Raw genomic sequence first — 18,964 nt, forward strand, 5'->3', positions numbered from 1 at the left:
ATTCCTGAATTGTGTCTTGTGTTATGGGCGAGGCGTTTTCAGAACCCCAAAATGTACCATGGAGTTCAACCAACCTCACCCTTTAATGTACTTGTTGCTTTTCCGAGCACATGGCTTGTTCCCTAGGTGTGGAATTACAATTATGGACAAGTGGGTTTTTAAACACAAAACACTGTTTATTCCATGAACTCAACTTAACATCTTAAATAAACATTGGATCTCTTAACACCCCTTACTTCAAAGATAACTCAGAAAATATTGCAACAGTAAATAATTCCTTAAAATGTTCCTTCAACCTTCCAAGAGACTTAACACCTTTAAACAGCATCACATCAGGTTAAAGGATATATATAGTTATGAGTTTAAATCACCCAAATGATCCAGAGATGGTCTTTTATCGCAGAGGTCACAGCAAATCCAGCTCACTGCAAAACAAGCTGCTTTTCAAACTGCAAAACTTCAAAATGGCTGAACTGAGCTGAGCTCCACCCACTCTATGACATCACTGTGTTCTTAAAGGTACATTGCTTAAACATCCATGTCTTAAAGGTACCCTCACATGACACTTGCAAAACACTTGGAATAATATCAGAGTCAGGCATGCTAAGGGAGAAGAGGAATATTGGTCCTAAATCTTGTGTAAGGATGGAGGGAATCTCAGGCCATAACGGGGAATTTACCACACAGAAACAGTCCATCAGGCCCACATGGTCCAGGCTGGTATTTATGCTTCTCTTGAATCTTCTGCAAACCTCTCTCATGTAACCTTACCAGCACAACTTTTGACTTCTTTTTCCCTCTTGTATTTATCTATCTTCTCCTTAAGTGCATTGATGCTTTTTAGCATAACTATTCCATGAGGTAAGGAATTCCACATTAAAAAAAAATAAATTTAGAGCACCCAATTATTTTCTTTTTACAATTAAGGGGCAATTTAACATGGTCAATCCACCTAACCTGCACATCTTTGGGTTGTGGGGGTGAAACCCACGCAGACATGGGGAGAATGCGCAAACTCCACACGGACAGTGACCCAGGGCCGGGATTCGAACCCGGGTCATCAGCGTCGCAGGCAGCAATGCTAACCACTGCGCCACGTGCCACCCACAGGAATTCCGCATTTTAACCACTCTCTGAGTAAATAAATCGCTCCGAATTTAGGGAATCTGCACTCCGATTGGTAACGGGGATTCATTCCATTTTTAAAAATGGAGTGTGCCATGGTGGATGGGCAGATATTGTTTCCAGAGGTTAGGGGGGCACACCTCTTCTCTGGCTTTTAGAGGATCAGCAACACCTCTTTGACACTGCTGGCAGCAGAGGATCACTTTTCATATCTATGCAGCAGAATTTTCCGTCGGCGGGATCCGCTGGCCGTGCACCCATGCCCAATTAAGTGGCAATTTAGCGTGGCCAATCCACCTACCCTGCACATCTTTGGGTTGTGGGGGTGAGACCCACGCATACACAGGGGAGAATGTGCAAACTCCACACGGCCAATGACCCGGGACCGGGATCAAACCCGGGTCCTCGGCCCTGTGAGGTAGCAGTGCTAACCACAGTGTCACCGTGCTGCCCAACATGTTGAACTTTGATAGAATGAGTGGTTGCGGTTGTGGGGGATGTATCCTGGCACTTGTACTGGGTGGCTTCCTGTTTAAATGTTTTGGGCTGTGATGAATATAAGAAATTGTCATATTTTATATTTCTTTGCAGTAATGTTATTAAAACATGGGTTAAGATACATACAGACAGTATGACCATGAGAGTTGTAATTAAAGTGTCATAAAAGTGAGGTAACCATTGATTTGTAGTTGAAATCTGCTAATAAATATTGAGAACCATTTACTTGTATACAAATATCTCGCTAATGGAATGTTGTTTATGTTTGAAGGACCCCTGGGATGTAGATAATTTATGAGGGGTATTGTGTTTGGTCCAGGCTCAATAAGTCAAGGCACATCTTGTAAGAAAAAGTATGCCATATGCCTTGAGTACAGGTGATGTAGTTAATGGGAGGAGCCAGATCTGTCTGAAAAGGCAGCTGGTCCTCGAACTCTCATCTGAACAGAAGTGTTTCAGTTTGGTTTTCTCTCCAAAGATTCTGCACAGAGAAAATCAAATAGAAACCTGGCTGTTACCTTCATTTACGAGTGGCATTTGAAACATTTAGTTTGCTTAATTGGAATGTAGAGGCAGCTTTAGGAAGTAATCGAAGGTTTCCTCTTTTGCATAACAACTGTTGTATTTGTGAATTGTAAAGCTATTTCTTTGTCGTTAATGTGGTTAATTCTGTGTTTATATTAAAGTTCATATTACTGAGGTGCACTAACATTTCCTCACAGTTTTATATATAGCAAAAAGTTGGGTTCTTGTCCAGGATCCTAACAGGGCCCAGTGTGTTTGTTGACATCAATGCGAAGGCAGTATTGGCCTTTCCTACCATACCCTCTACAGTAGCCTGTCGGCACTTACCTGTCTCGAGTCAAGGAAATGGACAGGGCACTTTGGTGAGATATCAGACCAGCAGCCTGAGGCAATGGAACTGAATGGTTCCATACAGGGGGATGGCCGTGCATTGGGGAAATGGTAACATTGTGGTAATGTCACTGGACTAGTAATCCAAAGGTCGAGGCATCCGGTGGAATTTAAACTCAGCCCAGTGAAAGCACGTCTCAGTGATGATGATCATGAAAACATCATCGATTGTCATTCAAAACCCATCTGGCTCACTAGTGTCCTTTAGGGAAGGAAATCTGCCGTCCTTACCACATCTGGCCTACATGTGACTCCAGACCCGCACAAATGCGATCGATTCTTGACTGTCCTCTGAAATGGTCCAGCAAGCCACACAGTTCAAGGGCAATTAAGGATGGGCAACAAAAGGTGGCCTCGCCAGCGATGGCAACATCCCATCAAAGAATAAAAATAAAGAGAGACTTATCACCTTCAGTGTGCAGGGAAGAAAGTTGGGATTCTGCTGCCTTCCAAACTTCCACCCACAAGTGTCAATCTGGTGACCAAAGGGTTAAGGCAGCAAGGTGTGTGTTACTGTGTAACCCCCTCGACTTTTGTAACTGCACAGTGATGTTGATTGCAATTATTAGCATCATTGATCAACTGAAGTGATACGGTTCTCAGTGAAGTCACATCCTTCAGATTGTCTTGCTGTAACACAATGAGCTGGTAATGTGATTCTTGAAACGCTGAAGGTGAATGCACTGAGTGTGATTACAAGGTCAGGGATGAGTGTGCGGTCTTTGTTTACATCACCATTTCAAGCTCTATTGACCACTAAGATGCGTTAAAGGTACCTTTCCGAAAAAAAAAATTCCTTGGTTAATCTTAAAGGAAAAGTGATTCTGTTGAACTATTATATATTCCTGTTTGTCACACAGGGTTGATAATCTGTAAATGCCCATAGGCCCCAAATACACTAAACATCTTGAAGACTGCTACCAGGTCATGTTCATTTTCTAAATTACAATAGTGGCTGCAAAGTCAAAAGTCTTTTTTTATTCACTCCTGGGACGTAAACATCAGTGGCAAGACCAGTGTCTGTTGCCCATCCCGAGCTGCCCTTGAGAAGGTGGTGGTGACCTGCATCCTTGAACGGTTCAGGTGCTGTAGGTACGCCCGCAGAGTTTTTTTCTCTAAGAGTCAACCACATAAGACCATAAGACGTAGGAGCAGAAATTCGGCCACTCGGCCATCGAGTCTGCTCCGCCATTCATTCATGGCTGATATTGTTCCCGCCCCCATTCTCCTGCCTTCTCCCTATAACCCCTGATCCCCTTATTAATCAAGAACCTATCTATCTCTGTCTCAAAGACACTCAGTGATTTGGCCTCCACAGCCTTCTGCGGCAAAGAGTTCCACAGATTCACCACCCTCTGGCTGAAGAAATTCCTCCTCATCTCGGTTTTAAAGGCAGGGTAGCACATTTGGTTAGCAGTGTTGCATCACTGCGCCAGGGCCCCAGGTTCGATTCCCGGCTTGGGTCACTGTCTGCGGAGTCTGCACGTTCTCCCCGTGCCTGCGTGGGTTTTCTCTGGGTTCTCTGGTTTCCTCCCACAAGTCCCAAAAGACGTGCTGTTAGGTAATTTGGACATTCTGAATTCTCCCTCCATCTACCCAAACAGAATGTGGTGACTAGGAGCTTGTCGCGGTAACTTCATTGCAGTGTTAATGTCAGCCTACTTGCGGCAATAAAGATTATTATTATATTTAGTCTGAGATGGTGTCCTCTGGTTCTACAAATGGAAACATCCTCTCCACGTCCACTCTATCCAGGCCTCGCAGTCTCCTGTAAGTTTCAATAAGATCCCCGCTCATTCTTCTAAATTCCAACGGGTACAGACCCAGAGTCCTCAACCGTTCCTCATACGACAAACTCTTCATTCCAGGGATCATTCTTGTGAACCTCCTCTGGACCCTTTCCCAAGGCCAGCACATCCTTCCTTAGATATGGGGCACAAACCTGCTCACAATTCTCCAAATGGGGTCTGACCAGAGCCTTATACAGCCTCAGAAGTACATCCCTGCTTTTGTATTCTAACCCTCTCGACATGAATGCTAACATTGTACTTGCCTTCCTAACTGCTGACTGAACCTGCACGTTAACCTGAAGAGAATCGTGAACAAGGACTCCCAAGTCCCTTTGTGCTTCTGATTTCCTGAGTATTTTCCCATTTAGAAAATAGTCTATGCCTCCATTCCTCCTTCCAAAGTGGGCCCGGTCACGTGTAGGTTGGGTAAGGGTTGGTAGATTTCCACCTCTGAAGGACATTAGACAACGAGATAGTTTTTTTAAAACCAACAGTCCTGTAGTTTCATGATCATTATTAATGAAGCTAGAATTTTAATCCAGATTTGATAATTAATTCAATTTAATTAAACTCGGCCGGAATTCTTGGCCGTTTGCTGTCGGCGGGATTCTCAGGTCCCGCCAGCAATGCAACCCCACCCGCAAGTTCCCCGGAGGCATGGATGGCTTCAATGGGAAATCCCATTGACAGCCGGGGGAGCGGAGAATCCCGTCGCCAGCGAACGGCGCGCCGCCTCTCGCTGCGAAGAAACGCGCGGCTGGCAGGCCAGAGAGTCAAGCCCCTCATGTCTCTGGAACATAGACCAGGCCTCTGGATTACCAGTGGGGAAATATTACCACCATGCGATTCTTACACACCATTAATATATATTGTATATGTTTACCACCATGCCATAAAACAATAGCTGTAAAGCGCTTAGAGTTTGTGAAAGGCACTCTGTCAATACTCATCTTTTTCATATTTGGGAGGTTATTCTAACATATTGTCCACACTCCTGGGTGGCAGGTCATCCACAAATAGCCTCAGACGTGATGCATCCAATTCGGTGAGCAAGAGAACCACTTTCAAATAAATTGGGTGGAATCTTATCAGAATTTGGCAAGGTGTCTGGTTCAAAAAGAAAACTGGTGTGTAATTCTGCAGTGGCATCGGCCTGTTTTCTCTCAAAATCATGAGCCTCTCTGCCAAAGAAAATGAGTGGGCGTGGTTTGTGCCATCACCCTGGCGGGGCAGGGCCTGGCCTCCTAGAGCTGGGAACTGACGCCAAACAGATCGGGGCACCATCTTTAAAGGGCTGCGTGACCAATGCTGCAGGAAAATGATTTCCAGCCCACAACGCAGAGGTCTCGAGGACTCCCCCCTCGCCCCTCCACCGCTCCCCACCTCCCCCCGACATTAATCGCCGGCAGAATCAGCTCCGACATTCATTGCTGGCATCCCCCCACAGTGCCCGCTCCCCCTCCCGTCCACCACACATATACGCACCCCTCTATGGGGCTCCTGCCAGGGTCCACCCCTGACACTGCCTCGTCACTGGTTGGCACTATCAGGTCGGCACTGCCTAGGTGGCACTGCCAACCAGTAAGAGGCAGGCATGACCCTCTAATGCCCGGGGGCTGTATTTACCTCTGCACCCCCGGAGTGATCCCCTCGACTGCCTCACGCCTGGCCCAACCTGTTGAAATCCTTGCCGACATGTGAGGGGGGGGTCATTTGATGGTGTGTGGGGGGGGGGGGGGGGGTGACACAAAGTGCTTTGAAATGTATTAAAATGTATTGAAATGAGGTTCACACCCTTTGTGGGTGTGAATCTTGTGATGTCGTCAGCGAGGGGCAGGGGAAATTGGGAACTACAATCTCTCTGGTGAGAATCCTCACCGCCAATCCAATGGGCAGCGAGTGCGGGCTCAAGATTCCGCCCATCCTCTTGTGTCATCTGGAGACGACAAGCATGATGGTGATGCATGTCACAGTCACATAGAAGGTGAGGATCGGCTGTTGGGGGAACTGGCACAAGAGCAATAATGAGTATGAGGAGGAAGAAACTGGGGAGTTGGCAGGCTTGGCAGTTTGCGAGAAGCGAGTGGCTGCTGGTTTTAACTCGCAGTTTTAGTTTTGGAGCCTAAAGGAGAATCTCCTGTTTCTCCTGTCTTCACGCTTTGCTAAGTACATTTGTCTCTAACTGGAGAGAGATCCATTGCATATTGCAGAAGAAGACAGAAAATATTATCCAAGATGGCGCCGGAGCGAGGCGACTCTCTGCGAGCTCTCCCAAACAGATCCACTTTTTACTTAAACTATACTCGTTCTAATCTTTTAAAAATTAACTCTAAAACTAACATTATTACTAACCTCTCTCTCTTATCTTCTCTTGCAGGCTTGACATTGTATATGTTGTGTTGCCCTATTATGTATTTTCTTTTATTCCCTTTTCTTCTCATGTACTTAATGATCTGTTGAGCTGCTCGCAGAAAAATACTTTTCACTGTACCCCGGTACACGTGACAATAAACAAATCCAATCCAATCCAATCCAATCCAAAAGGAAAACCTCATAATAATGATCTTGTTTCTTTACATGTCCCAACACATGACCCTCTGGTCTTTCACCATGAACCCTTCTCTTGTGTAATCTCTTTCGTTTTCCAAGCCATCACAGATGTTTTTTTTCTTTTCTTGCCTGCTTCATCCCTTCCCCTTTTCACTTCCTCAAAACCTGTTACACCTCTCACTGATGAAAGGCTATTGAACTGAAATGGGGTACCTCTGTTTCCCCATGCTCGACCTGCTGAATATTTCCAGGAGTTTTTGTTACTTTTCTTTTTAAATTTAGACTCCCCAATTCATTTTTTTTTCCAATTAAGGGGCGATTTAGCGTGGCCAATCCACCTAGACCGCACATCTTTGGGTTGTGGGGGACGAAACCCACGCAAACACGGGGAGAATGAGCAAACTCCACACTGACAGTGACCCAGAGCTGGAATCGAACTTGGGACCTCGGCGCCGTGAGGCCGCAGGGCTAACCCACTGCGCCACCGTGCTGCCCCTTTTTGTTTCTTTTTCAGATTTCTGACATCTGCAGTATGTAGCTATTTTAAGAACTACTCTTGTAGCTTGCATTATAATGTTGTATTAAACCTCTGATTGCAACAATGACACCATCCCTTAAGCCCCGATGACGTGGAAAAGATTTGTTGCTGCTCTGCTAAGCTGTACAATGAATAGAAACTTGCTCATTAAATTAGGCATCACCGTGTCTGTCACCCAAAGCAATAGAACATGAGTAGTTTAAGAAACAATCCTCATTCCGACTGCTCTTTCTAATTGTGGTCATTGTCTTGCCCTGGAGTCATTGTGAATCAGGGATTATCTCGTTAGAAGATAGCACCGAATCGCACAAAATGTGTCCTGCTTCCAAACTGCCTGTTATACCCCTGACATGGTTCGCGGGAATGAAGCTTAAAGAGCTCGCTCACAATACCAATGAAATGCCATTGATCCTCATCTCAGCGTAGAGCCTGATCCCCAAGTGTCAGACCCTGCAGCTTCTTTCAGCTAAACTCCTCAGTCGCAGGCGGTTGCCTCTCTGATCAGAGGCTAAATAAATAGGACCCATACCCTCTCGGGTTCAGAAGAGTGAGTCGATTTCATTGAAACGTACAAGATTCTGAAGGGGCTCGACAGGGAGAGGTTGTTTCCCTTGGCTGGGGAATCCAGAATATTTTATAATAATAATATTAATCTTTTTCGTGTCACAAGTGGGCTTATCTTAACACTGCAATGACGTTACTGTGAAAACCCCCTAGTCGCCACACTCTGGCGCCTGTTCGGGTACACAGAGGGAGAATTCAGAATGTCCAGTTCACCTAACAAGCACGTCTTCCGGGACTCACGGGAGGAAACCGGAGCACCCGGAGGAAACCCACGCAGACACAGGGAGAATGGGCAGACTCCGCACAGATGGTGACCCAAGCCGGGAATCGAACCCTGGTCCCTGGCGCTGAGAAGCAACAGCGCTAACCACTGTGCTAGCATGGGGGATGGAATGGTGGGGGTGGGGTTTGGAGGTGGGGGCGGGGGGGGGGGGGTAAGGGCACAGTTTTATAGTTTGGAGTGATCTTTTAGGACTGGGATGAGGAGACATTTCTTCACTGAGTGGGCTGTGTATCTTTAGAAACAAGTCGTGGGTGTTCCGTTGTTGAATATATTTCACCCTTCCAGGGGCCCTTGGAGCTGGAAGGGGCCCATAGAGTGCTGGCGAGGAGGCCCAAGGCTAACGAGCCTCCGCGGGCGGTGCTGGTGAGGTTCCATCGGTTCGTCGATCGGGAGTGTGTGCTCAGGTGGGCCAAGAAGGAGAGGAGCAGCAGGTGGGAGAACGCGGAGGTTCGGATATACCAGGACTGGAGTGCGGAGGTGGTGAAGAGGAGGGCCGGGTACAATCGAGCGAAGGCGGTGCTGCACAGGAAGGGGGTGAAGTTTGGCATGTAGCAGCCGGCACGACAGTGGGTTACCTACAAGGACCGGCACCATTATTTTGAGTCTCTGGAGGAGGCGTGGGCCTTTGTTCAGGCCGAGAAGCTGGACACAGACTGAGGATCGGGATGGGCGATTGGGGACTGCGGTGGATATGTTATGCCTATTTTTTGTTCGGGGGGGGGGGGTGCCTTTGCATTGTTTTGGGTTTCTTTTTCTCTGTGTTTTTCTCTTTTGGTTGGGGAGGGTGGCTGGGGCGGGTTGGGCACTGTTTTGGTTGGTGGCGGGGCCTGGTAGGTGGAGAGCGTGGGCTTTTTTCCCGCGCCGAAGACTGGGGAGGGCGGGGCCGGGGCGGAGAAGCGAGGATTGTTTCCCGCGCTTAGAGCGGAGGGGGGAGGGGGCGAGCCTGTGGATGGGGAGCGGGAGAGGAGGGTGTGCCACACAATGGGAGGAGTCGAAGGGGAGGCGGGAGTGGCCGGGGTCAGCAGGAGTCAGCTGACTTGCGGAAGTGCAATGGGGGGAGTAAACCAGCTCGGGTGGGTCCTAGCCGGGAGGGGGGGGGGGCGGAATCGAGTTGCTGCTGCTAAGGTCAAGGAGGAGCTGGAGCGAGTGGGGGGGTCGAGACGGGGGTATGCCGCTGTGGGCCTTTGCTTTGCTCCTGGTTTCTTTTTCTCTGTGTTTTTCTCTTTCGGGTCGGTGAGGGTGGTTGGGGTGGGTTGGGCACTGTTTTGGTTGGGTTGGTCGGGGGGGGCTCTTGGAGGGGGGTAGGTAAACGGAACAGGGGTGGTGGCCGGCGGTGAGATGGGGCCCCGCGGGGGAGGGGGAGGCCCGAGTCGGGGGTGAGGGGACTGGGCCTGTAAAAGGAGCTGCGTCAGAGGTGGCGGGGCCGGGTAGGTGGAAAGCGCGGGCTTTTTCCCACGCTGAAGACTGGAGGGAGCGGGGCCGGGGCGGGGAAGCGAGGGTTGTTTCCCGCGCTTAGAATGGAAGGGGGAGGGGGAGAGCCTATGGATGGGGAACGGGAGAGGAGGGTATGTCACACAATGGGAGGAGTCGAAGGAGAGGCGGGAGTGGCCGGGGTCAACAGAAGTCAGCTGATTTGCGAAAGTGCAATGGGGGGAGTAAATCATTTAGGATGGGTCCTAGCCGGGGGGGTGGGGGAAGGGGGGGGGGGGGTGGGGGGGAAATCGAGTTGCTGCTGCTATGGTCAAGGGGGAGCTGGAGCAAGTGGGGGGAGGTCGAGATGGGGGTATGCCGCCGTGGGGAACGGGCCGGGTGTGGGGTGCGGGCGCGTGGCTGGCCGAGGAGGGGTTATGGCTAGTCGGCGGTGGAGGGGGGCGGGTAGCCCCCTGATCCGGCTGATAACCTGGAATGTAAGGGGACTGAATGGGCCGGTTAAGCGGGCCCGCGTGTTCGCGCACCTGAAGGGGCTCAAGGCGGATGTGGTTATGCTCCAGGAGACACACCTGAAGATTGAGGAAAGGGTGGGTAGGTCAGGTGTTTCACTCGGGGCTGGATGCCAAAAATCGAGGGGTGGCAATCTTGGTGGGAAAGAAGGTGTCATTCGAGGCGTCGAGCATTGTGGCAGATAATGGCGGTAGGTACGTAATGGTAAGTGGTAAGTTGCAGGGAGAGAGGGTGGTACTGGTCAATATGTATGCCCCGAATTGGGCCGATGCAGGTTTTATGCGGCGTATGTTGGGTCGGATCCCAGACTTGGAAGTGGGGGGCCTGATAATGGGGGGAGACTTTAACACGGTGCTGGATCCGGCACTGGATCGTTCCAGGTCTAGGACAGGTAGGAAGCCGGCGGTGGCTAGAGTGCTGAGGGGGTTTATGGACCAGATGGGAGGGGTGGACCCTTGGAGGTTTGCAAGGCCGGGGGCAAGAGAATTTTCAATCTTCTCACATGTCCATAAGGCTTATTCCCGAATCGACTTTTTCATTTTGAGTAGGGCGCTGATAGCGAGAGTAGAGGATGCTGAGTACTTTTCCACGCCCCGCATTGGATGGACTTGGAGATGGGGGAGAAGAGGGACCAGCGCCCGTTGTGGCGCTTGGAGGTGGGGCTGTTGGCGGACGAGGAGGTGAGCGGGCGGGTCCGAGGAAGTATAGAGAGGTACTTGGAGACCAACGACAACAGGGAAATCTGAGTGGGGATGGTATAGGAGGCGCTGAAGGCGGTGGTGAGGGGAGAGCTGATCTCCATTAGGGCCCTTTAGGAGCGGAGGGAGCGGGGGGAGAGGGAGAGGCTGGTGGGGGAGTTGATGAGGGTAGACAGGAGGTATGCGGAGGTGCCCGAGGAAGGATTGTTGAGGAAGAGGCGCAGCCTCCAGGCTGAATTCGACCTGGTGACCACCAGGAAGGCGGAGGTGCAGTGGAGGAAGGCCCAGGGGGCGGTCTACGAGTATGGGGAAAAGGCAAGCCGGATGCTGGCGCATCAGCTCCGGAAGCGGGACGCAGCTAGGAAGATCGGGGGAGTTAAGGACAGGGGAGGGAGCGTGGTGCGGAGTGGGGTTGGCATCAATGGGGTCTTCAGGGACTTTTACGAGGAATTGTACCGATCCGAGCCCCCACGGGAGGAGGGAGGGATGGGCTGCTTCCTGGACCAATTGAGGTTTCCAAAGATGGAAGAGGGACTGGTGGCGGGAATGGGGACCCCGATTGGGCTGGAGGAGCTGACCAAAGGGATAGGAAGCATGCAGGCGGGGAAGGCACTGGGGCCGGACGGTTTCCCGGTCGAGTTCTATAAAAAATATATGGACCTGTTGGGCCCGTTGCTAGTCAGGACCTTCAATGAGGCAAGGGAGGGGGGGCTTTACCCCCGACGATGTCTCGGGCACTGATCTCCTTGATCCTGAAGCGGGACAAGGATCCCCTGCAGTGTGGGTCTTACAGACCGATTTTCTTGCTAAATGTAGATGCCAAGGTGCTAGCGAAGTCCTTAGCCACGAGGATTGAGGATTGTGTGCCGCAGATCATCCATGAAGACCAGACGGGGTTTGTGAAGGGGAGGCAGTTGAATGCGAATGTGCGGAGGCTTTTGAACATTATCATGATGCCGGCGAGGGAGGGGGAGGCGGAGATAGTGGTGGCGATGGACGCTGAGAAAGCCTTCGATAGAGTAGAGTGGGGGTACCTGTGGGAGGTGCTGAAGAGGTTCGGGTTTGGGGAGGGGTTTGTCAGGTGGGTTCGGCTGTTGTATGAGGTCCCGATGGCGAGTGTGGCCACAAACAGGAGGAGGTCCGAGTATTTTCAGTTGCACCGAGGGACGAGGCAGGGGTGTCCCCTGTCCCCCCTGCTCTTCGCACTGGCGATTGAACCCTTGGCTATGGCACTGAGGGAGTCAAGGAACTGGAGGGGGTTGGTGCGGGGTGGGGAGGAGCATAGAGTGTCGCTCTATGCGGACAACTTGCTGCTATATGTGGCGGACCCGGTGGGGGGAATGCCGGAGTTAATGAGGATTCTTAGGGAATTCAAGGCCTTTTCGGGGTACAAGCTCAACATGGGGAAGAGCGAGCTGTTCGTGGTTCACCCAGGGGACCAGGAGAGGGGGATTGGTGAGCTCCCACTAAAACGGGCGGAGAGGAGCTTCAGGTATTTGGGGGTCCAGGTGGCCAGGAGCTGGGGGCCCTGCATAGGCTTAATTTTACAAGGCTGGTGGAGCAAATGGAGGAGGAGTTCAAGAGGTGGGATGCGTTGCTGCTCTCCTTGGCGGGTAGGGTGCAGTCAATCAAGATGACGGTGATCCCAAGGTTTTTGTTCCTGTTCCAGTGCCTCCCCGTGTTTATCCCGAAGGCTTTTTTTAGGCGGGTTAACAGGAGTATAATGGGGTTTGTGTGGGCGTGAGGGACTCCGAGGGTGAGAAGGGTGTTCCTGGAGCGGAGTAGAGATAGGGGGGGACTAGCGCTGCCCAACCTCTGTGGGTACTACTGGGCCGCCAATGCGATGATGGTGCGCAAGTGGGTGATGGAGGGGGAGGGGGCTGTATGGAAGAGGCTGGAGTCGGCGTCTTGTGTGGGTACGAGTCTGGGGGCGCTGGCAACGGCACCGCTGCCGCTCCCTCCAAGGAGGTATACCACGAGCCCGGTGGCTGCCCTCAAAATCTGGGGGCAGTGGAGGCGGCATAGGGGGAAGTTGGGGCCTTGGCGTGGACCCCAATACCAGAGAACCACCGGTTCGCCCCAGGGAGAACAGGTGGAGGGTTTTCGGGGTGGCACAGGGCAGGGATACGAAAGTTGGGGGACCTGTTTGTGGACGGGAAGTTTGCGACCCTGGGTGAGCTGGAGGAGAAGTACGGGCTCCCCCCGGGGGAAACCTTCAGGTACTTACAGGTAAGGGCGTTTGCCAGACGGCAGGTGGTGGAATTCCCGCGGCTACTGCCACACACAGTACAGGACAGGGTGCTCTCGGGGGGGTGGGTGGGAGTGGGGAAGATCTCGGAAACTTACCAGGTGATGCAGAAGGAGGAGGAGGCCTCGGTGGTGGAGGTGAAAGTGGGAGGAGGAGTTGGGAGAGGAGATTGAGGATGGGACATGGGCAGATGCCCTAGGGAGGGTGAACTCTTCCTCATCGTGCGCGAGGATCAGCCTCATACGGTTTAAGGTGCTGCACAGGGCACACATGACCGGGACAAGGATGAGCCAGTTTTTTGGGGGTGAGGACAGGTGTGTTAGGTGCTCAGGGAGCCCAGAAAATCACACCCATATGTTCTGGGCATGCCCAGCGCTGGAGGAATTTTGGAAGAGCGTAGTGAGGACGATGTCGAGTGTGGTAGGATCCAGGGTCAAACCGGGCTGGGGGCTCGCAATATTTGGGGTGGCAGAGGAGCCGGGAGTGCAGGAGGCGAAAGAGGCCGGTATTCTGGCCTTTGCGTCCCTGGTAGCCCGGCGAAGGATTCTTCTTCAGTGGAAGGATGCGAGGCCCCCAAGCGTGGAATCCTGGATCAACGATATGGCGGGGTTCATTAAATTGGAGAGGGTGAAATTTGCATTGAGAGGGTCGGTACAAGGGTTCTTTAGGCGGTGGCAACCGTTCTTAGACTTCCTGGCAGAACGGTAGACATTGGTCAATGGCAGCAGCAACTCGGCGGGGGTGGGGTGGGCGGGGGGGGTTACTTTATTTCTGTTTCTGTTATTTACACTGAAGGGTCTGAGGGGGTGTATATACCAGTTGTGTTAAGTCGGGGTGTTAATGTTAACTTATTATTTATGTACAGGGTGGAGGGGGGTAGGGAGGGTTGCTTTTCTAGACCGTGTTTTGTACTTAACCCTGTTGGGTTCATTTTTCATTTTGTTATTGATATTTTATGAAAACCTTAATAAAAATTATTTTAAAAAAAGAATATATTTCACACAGATTTTTAGTCTCTTGGGAATCAAGGGAAAATAGAGTAGAGGCAGATCAGCCATGGTCATGTTGAATGATGGTCAAGACGCAAGGGACCTTATTGTCTGCTGCTCCTAGCCCCTATATTCTTGCAACATCAGCTTGCATTTATCTTTTTTTGTATAAATTTAAAGAGTCCAATTCTTTTTTTTGCCAATTGAGGGGCAGTTTTAGCCTGGCCAATCCTCCTACCCTGTGCATTGTTTTGGGTTGTGGGGGTGAAACCCATGCAGACACAGGGAGAATGTGCAAACTCCACACGGGCAGTGAACCAGGGTCCTCGGCGCCATGAGGCAACAGCGCTAACCAGTTCACCACTGTGCCGTCCTCACCTGCATTTATCTAGCACGTTTAAAGTAATAAAACAACTCACTGGGGGTTCACAGGAGTGTGATCAGAGCAAACAAAACTGGTATTGAGCCAAAGACGGAGACCGACGGAAGACCCAAGGTTTGGTAAAGAGTGAATTAAATGGAGTGTCTTGCAGGCAGAAAAATAGAGAGAGGTGGAGAGGTCGAAAGCTTGGATCGGAAAAATCAGCCTGGTGTTCTCACTTCTGACTCCTATCCAATGACCCTTGTTGGATTATTGAGATCGGTGGGATAACAAACTCAAAGACCGGTGTCGTGTTGGGTGTTCCGATGCACAAATGATCCACCACGGCTGTAGATGGTACAACTCTGTTTTATTGTATAAACAACGGCTACAACTAACTGCTGGCTTGGACACGTGCTTCACCAGCTAACCTGTGGACCCAGACCTATCACTATCTTAGTGAGGCACTCAGCACATGGACTATGTCTGAGTGGCACGCTGTGAGCTCTGTGCTCTGAGCTATCTCCTGGTAGAATGAGCGGGAACTGTGGTGTTCCCTGTTTTATAGTGCGTGTGCTTTCACTGGTGATTGGCTGTGATGTTATGCATGTGCTGGTTGGTCCAACTGCCCGTCCATCAGTGTGTGTGTGATTGCACCATGATATGCTGATGTGGATATCATGACAACCGGAATCTTCCCACAAATGCACAGAGTGTTGGCTCAGATGAGAAAAGCAGTGCGAAGGTCGCACGGTCGACTTTTCTCGTCGTATTGAACAGCACTTTGAGCAACTTCAAAGGGGAAGCGAGATTCACATAGTCAGCTAAGAAAGGTGACAGCGGCGGCAGGCAAAAGGGTGGCCCATCTCAGGCTCAAAAAGAGCCCCCCCCCATGGATACAGAAACCCCCCACAGACACAGGTGTTCCCCCTCTCCACGCCCTACTACAGGAAGTGTGACTGCACACACAAAAGGGCAAACCCCCCCCCCCCTCCCCACGCATAAGTGGAATCCCTGCAATGGACCTTCCCAGAGGGAGGAGGCAGTGTCAGGGGACAGTGCCGGACGGGGGCCACTGCAAGAGTGACAGGGGGCCCTGCCAGAGCATGTCTCTCACCACCTGTGGGCTATAGCCACCTGTTCAACCCCAGCGTGGTCATTTCGACCATTTTTTGTTTTTGAAAACAGACAAAGGCTTCTTTGACGGACCCATTCCGTGACCAACACCATCCCAACAAATGTCAAACTGACTCAGTCTCTTTGGTTCCACTCCAGGCTGCGCAGTGCCAGAAGTGGAGTTCAAAATGTAACAGGTCCAGTTCTACAGATGGGCACAGCCAAGGTGGCATCTCATCCATCGCTCATAAAAATTACTGGGCAAGGTTCCCTCCACCAGGAGCATTCTTCCTTATATGGGCCCAAATATTTCTGAGAGATGGAAACTAACCATAAAAGCAATGTTTTGATTGCATGAGTATGGTTTGTTGATTTATTTGCTTGCAAAGATTCAACGATTTTGACTCCAGGATCATTTTAGTGGGATGGGAAATGACAATGTAATTGATTTCTTGGATTGTGAAATCTTATCTGTAGAATTTAACAATCCAATTGTACATCACTCTCAAATAGCCTACGTTACATTTAGTAATATTCACTTTCTACTGAAAACAAACGCGATGCTGGATCTAATCAGCATTCAACTATCCAAAATAAATAAATATCTCATCATATTTCAGGGCGGCCAAAGAACTTTACAACCAAGGAATCTGTTTGAAGTGAAGTTGCCGTTGTTATGGAGGCAAGCTCAGAAGCCAACTTGAGCGTAACAAAGACCCACAAACAATAAAATGAACGATGCAACTTGAGGCATTTCCCGATTTTAAAGTTGTGATATAAATGCAGGTTATTGTAGTTGAATAACTCCCTTGTCAATCAAAGGTCGGTCTGACTCACCATTGAGTATATTCAATGATTCAGCGTCCACCATTGAATCACAGAATCATAGAACTTATAGTGCAGAACGAGGCCATTCGGCCCATCGAGTCTGCACCGGCTCTTGGAAAGAGCACCCTACTTAACCCCACACCTATCCTGTAACCCAGCAACCCCACCTAACCTAAGGGCAATTTAGCATGGTCAATCAAACTAATCACCTGCACAATTTTGGACTACAGGACCACCCGCTGGGGTAGAAAGTTCCAAAGATTCTTTTTTTTTTCTTTTTAAAATTTTTTTTAGAGTACCCAATTATTTTTTTCCAATTAAGGGGCAATTTAGTGTGACCAATCCACCTAACCTGCACATCTTTGGGTTGTGGGGGTGAAACCCACACAGACACGGGGAGAATGTGCAAACTCCATGCGGACAGTGACCCAGGGCCGGGATTCGAACCCGGGTCCTCAGCGCCGTAGGCAGCAATGCTAACCACTGTGTCACCATGCGGCCCTAAGTTCCGATGGTTCATGACTCTCAGAGAAGAAATTTCTCCTCTTGTCTGTCTTAAATGGAAGACCCCTCATTTTGAAACTATGCCCCCTAGTTCGAGATCCTCCCTTCCACTCCCGAGAGGAAACATCCTCCCAAATTGAGAGAATACTCTCCACTTATTCAAATAGATCTATGGGATCTTTACAATCCATTCGGCTTTATCATCAATTCACTCTCAATCCAAATTTGATGAAATGGCAATTCAGCATTTTCTGTTTTGGGATTACCATCAAGGTGATTAGAGTGAAAATCTACTGCAGAGTATGCATTCACTTGACTGTCAGAGGAATTCAATGACGACCTCCGCAACACCATCATTGAGCTTTTGTGTGCAACCTACCCCCAGCAACATCTCCAACGTGGAAAGTGAAGCCATTACGAATGATGGTATGTTCAATGGTTTGATCGATCTCTGTTTGATTGTGTTAGTCTAGTCGCTGATCCATATTCACTGATGTTGATTGTTTAATCCTGCAGGTGGAGTTTGGGAGCTTAAGTATATAACTGACACCTTACAGAGCTTCTGATCTGGGTTGACCTTGGCCAGGATTATCCCACCCCCCCTGTAGTACGTTTTGAGGCAGTGGAGGCAGTTCACCATTGCCCGCCAGTTGGATCTTCTGGTCTCGCCTAAGTCTATGGCACTTTGCATGGCTTGCTTGCTGCGCCGCAAGGAGACCCGCCACAGGGTATTCCGTTCGACGATTCCGGAAGATTCTGCCGGCAGGGGGGGCCGGAAACCCTGCCCCATGTGTGCAGTAATCTTGCCAGTGAGACATTTTAAAGGATTGTAACTAAAACTGTAGACTTCAAAGAAGTGTCATCCTTGCAGGTGCTCTTGAAGTAAATAAGGTGTAAGAAATACAGCAAATTGGCAAATGCATAACAAATGGCATAAATTTTACTCAAATTTTGATTTTAACTTAACGACAACTTGCATTTACATCGCACCATTAATGTAGCAAAACATCTCTGACCACTTTCCAGGTTGGGAGCAGAGTAGAAGAGATCCACATCTGGGCAAGAATTCAGGGACGAATTGATAGAGGTTATTGAAAGTTTAATTAAAGTTGGAAACGTTTTTTGCACGTGTTCAGGAAAGGGTTGGGAAAGGGACTTTTTCGATTTGGTTAGATAATAATAATAAGACTCTTTATTAGTGTCACAAGTAGGCTTGCATTAACACTGCAACAAAGTTACTGTGAAAATTCCCTAGTCGCCACACTCCGGCGCCTGTTCGGGTACACAGAGGGAGAATTCAGAATGTCCAATTCACCTAACAGCACGTCTTTCGGGACTTGTGGGAGGAAACCCGCGCAGACACGGGGAGAACATGTAGACTCCGCACAGACAGTGACCCAAGCTGGGAATCGAACCCGGGTTCCTGGAGCTGTGAAGAAACAGTGCTAACCATTGTGTTACCATGCCGTCCTTTCCAACAGGAGTTGGCAAAATGTTGGGGCCCAAAAATTATGAAGTGGGGACAATGAGTATTGTTGCCTAAAATTCTGTTTTCCTCATTTGATTTCCAGGGAATTTGGTGATCATCCCTACGTTTGAGTGCGAATGGTGAAAGATCCACTGCAAGTGGGAATCAATACAAGGATCAATGAAGTGTGTTGCTGGAGATTTTCACAATGTCAGAAAAAACAATTCAAACATTTAAATTGAAGAGCGATTTATTACATTTCTCGATTTGTTTCAAATAAAAAAGAATGTTCTGCAATCATTCAGCCAAAGAGGATAATCTAAAGTTCTGCTCAGTGAAAATGGGACACATGTTTAAAGAACGGTCAGAAAGGTTTGATTTCTGATGACACTTGGAAGTGACCAATCACATTCTTTATTTCTAGCTGCAGGATTCAGATGTGAAATGGAAAGTTGTGAAGCACCACTAAAATGTTTCCATTCTCAAGATCAAAGTCAGGTCTTTCTAAGCTTTTCTTGGTTTTTTGGTTTATTTCTTACTTAACTGTG

The 18,964-nt window shown here is 49.5% G+C and overlaps 1 long non-coding RNA gene across 2 annotated transcripts in view; it reads left to right on the top strand.

The window, feature by feature from the left end:
• The window catches only part of LOC140387149 (uncharacterized), a 115,878-nt gene extending 96,914 nt beyond the window's left edge, over window positions 1-18,964 (top strand). For both annotated transcript variants that reach the window (XR_011933739.1, XR_011933740.1), the window contains exons 2-3: window positions 16,237-17,374; window positions 18,520-18,964. This is a non-coding gene — a long non-coding RNA (uncharacterized lncRNA). The remainder of the gene's footprint in view (window positions 1-16,236; window positions 17,375-18,519) is intronic.

The sequence above is a fragment of the Scyliorhinus torazame genome, chromosome 12 (assembly GCF_047496885.1).
Source record: "Scyliorhinus torazame isolate Kashiwa2021f chromosome 12, sScyTor2.1, whole genome shotgun sequence".
Classification (NCBI taxonomy): Eukaryota; Metazoa; Chordata; class Chondrichthyes; order Carcharhiniformes; family Scyliorhinidae; genus Scyliorhinus; species Scyliorhinus torazame.